The sequence below is a fragment of the Pteropus alecto genome, unplaced genomic scaffold, assembly GCF_000325575.1.
Source record: "Pteropus alecto unplaced genomic scaffold, ASM32557v1 scaffold3, whole genome shotgun sequence".
Lineage (NCBI taxonomy): Eukaryota > Metazoa > Chordata > Mammalia > Chiroptera > Pteropodidae > Pteropus > Pteropus alecto.
The window spans coordinates 32,059,630-32,063,068 of NW_006442484.1; the positions used below are offsets into that span (position 1 = coordinate 32,059,630).

At 34.0% G+C, this 3,439-nt stretch overlaps 1 pseudogene; it reads left to right on the forward strand.

Moving 5' to 3' along the window:
* Window positions 1-238: 238 nt before the first annotated feature.
* LOC112470797 lies at window positions 239-357 on the forward strand (annotated as a pseudogene).
* Window positions 358-3,439: the final 3,082 nt, after the last annotated feature.

Below are 3,439 nucleotides of genomic sequence, written 5' to 3' on the forward strand. Positions count from 1 at the left end.
AGGTTAAAGTCTTTAATTGATTTAAAAAAACTTACGAATCAACTAAATTCGTCCTTTAATAGCAAATTGGGCAGATGTCATGAATACTCAAAAACAAAAATCACATATGAACATTAGAACAAAAGTTTAAAAATTGAAGAAAAGGTAATGCAAACAAAACTGATATAAAATATTTCACACAATTCGTCAACAATTGAACATATTCTCTGTTGGTAAGACTGACTATAAAAGAAACTTAGTCTACAGTCATGCCACCCTGAACATGCCCCATCTCACTTGATCTCAGAAGCTAAGCAGGGTCGGGCCTGGCTACCACTTGGATGGGAGACCACCTAGGAATACCAGGTGCTGTAGGTGTAAAAAAAAAAAGAAAGAAAGAAAAAAAAGAAAAGAAACTTAGTTGCTGCAGAGAACGTAAACTGGAAAACAATTTCTTGAAGAAAAGTAGGTAATATGTATCAAATGCCTTAGAAATATTTATACCTTTTGACACTTTAATCTCCTTTAGGAATTTATGCTGTGAAAATAATCATCAATTGCACAAAGTTTTGTATAAAGGATAATTATCATCTGATAGTTTTGGAAATGCAAACAATGAGGCATAAGTTGAAAAAAAATAAAATACATAGTTAATGTTCTAATTCCATAACCCTTATAAACATATGAATCCCTCATGCTCACATATACGCAAAGATATAAGACTAGAAGAAACTATTCCAGGATGTGCAGTAATTATCTTTGGATCATGGATATGGTTAAATTTTATTTTCTTTACACGTTTCTGTGTTCCAACTTTTCTATAACATAACTTTTATAAGCAGAAATAAGAAACATTAGAAAAATAGAAATGCACATATTTCTAAAGTATGCGATAATCATGGAGTGAAACCTAACTAGAGAGGAATGTATATGGATTTATATTTGCGAAGTGGGACGTGGGGTGTAGAGAAAGGAATTCAAATTTGGCATTTTCATGCTCCGTTGGTAGGTCCATTTTCTTCAGAAGAAAACTTTTCAGAGGACTTAGAGCCTTCCCTCACCCTTTGCCTGAATCTCTGTGACCTCTTTGTGACCATTTTCTTGTAACCTTGAAAGTTAAATACTCACAGGCCTGTCCGTGGTCTTGTTCACATTCTGAAGCTGCTTGAGTTTCTAATTCACATAACCACTCTTAATTTAGCTACGTTATGGAGATGCGGATTTTTAAAAGTTAGTCCCATGGGTGAATGCCCTCAAGATGATCAAATTAATTTCTTCCTCAAATTAAACAAATATACTTCACATATAATCTTGGCAGAATCAAGCATCACAGTGGCTTTTCATTTTTAGGGAACATTCCTTTGCCTGATTGATCCTTCTGATCATTGGCATCATGAAGACATTTTCATAGAGAAGAAATGAAATTAATTTTCTTAGTCCTTCCATAGCCCCACTCTACCAATATCTAAAATATCCAAAGGCTGCCTTTTTATTAACCTATTTTGTTTAATGAAACTCCAGAGAGCAGCTGCTAAGGTTAATTACAGCTATCACCAAATTAGCTGTGTGACCTCAGGCAGGTAACTTCAGGTTATAGAGCCTAGCTTCTGCTCCGGTATAAAGAGAGGGATGAGTTGCAGTTCCGAGGTGTCTCAGTTTTGAAATTCTATGAGTTGAGTTGGAATTCCTAAGACACTTCTCGAAGTTGCCAATTCAGTGTTTGACATTTCTTCGGATGAGGAGCTTAAGACTTCTAGGAAATGACAGGAGGCTAGTGTGATTGGAGTGAAAGTAACATACTGTCGAAATGGCCACAGAAGAGGACAGAGGTAGCCCAGCCAAATCACATAGGTCTCACAAGAATCAGTAAAGGGAAGCAATTAAAAAGTGTTTAAGCAAAAAAGCTACAAGTTTACTTAACATCATTTATCATTACACCCAAGACATTTACATTCTTTTGTTAACAACATTTTTCCCAATAATTATTTTATTGTTTAATCCATTTCCCTTCTAGAAAAAAAAAAAGTGCAGCTCACTGCCAGCGTTAATTTAATTTTACATAAATACACTCTTCGAGATTGAAGCAAATCTGACTGGTTTTCAAACTATATTTATATAAAATATAAATTTATATAAAATATAAAAACTGTTCTTAGACATACATCTAAACAGAACTTGTCTCTAATCCTAACATAACAAATGTATACATAAATCAGATTCATCAAGTGAATCTTTGACTAACAAGTATTGAGAACAATGTTAACATCATGCGTAGGAATGCTATGTTTTCTAGGATTTGACATTTTCTACAATGGAGAATTAGTATATTTTGTAAATGGAAATACTGCTACTAAAAACAATGCTATAAGTAGAATGATGTCATTTGTTTCCAAAGACTATTGATAAACTAGAGCGATGTGAAAATAATTTTAAAAAGCGAGGTATTTCATGGTAAACTTTGGAGGTAAGGTTAGGACTGTAACCCACAAGTTATCTTAGGGTAAATGCCAGTGGAGTGTATTCTTGGGGCAAACGGGAAATGAGTTTAAAAAAAAAAAAAAAAAGAACAAAAGGATATATTGTATAGTGAAAAGTAAGTTTCCAAACCACCCAGTTCCTCCTACTTAATGCCAGCTTCTATGTATCCTCCTGAAATGATGTAGATATATGAAAGCATATGTGTATTCTCTTTTGCTTCAGCATGGATAGTGGCATGCTATAGACACTCTTCCATCCTTTGCTGTTACAAGAAAGTTGTTACATCCAAGTTTTTACTGCTGTTATTGTGTCCCCACTCAGGGGGAGCACAGATTCACAGAACTCTAAATTTGGAAGGGCCCAAAATCTCATGTAGTCCCAGCCTTTTACATGTGAAAAAGTCTGTCCCTGAAAAGTCATGTGATTCCTCAAGTTCTCACAGCTGGTGAAGACAAGGCTGGATCTGGAGCTGGGTTCTTCTAATCACCCTCTGCTCCAACTATACTTTCTGATTGTAAAGTTATACATGTCGTAATTAAAAATACTTTTTAAATGGTATGCATGGTATGATCCAGTTTTTACACTTTAAACAAGAACTATTGATGCACAAAAATGAGTTTGAAAGGTTGTGTACCATGATGCTGACAGTGGTAATCTTGGGACAGTGGCAATGCTGTGATCTTTACACTCTCTTGTTTTTTATAGCAACTTGATTGAGATATAATTCACATACCGTACGATTTACTCTTTTAAAATGTACAATTCAATGATGGTTAGTATACTCACAGAGTTGTGCAACTATCACTACAACCAATTTTAAAAACATTTTCCTCACCCCCTCAAAATTCCTGTGCACATTAGTAGTCTCTCACCATATTTATACTTTTTATTTTTATGTTGTATTTTCTAAAAGTTTTACAGTAATCGTTACTTCTATAGTAAAAATAAATAAATTAGAAATAAAATAAAATAAACCAGTATT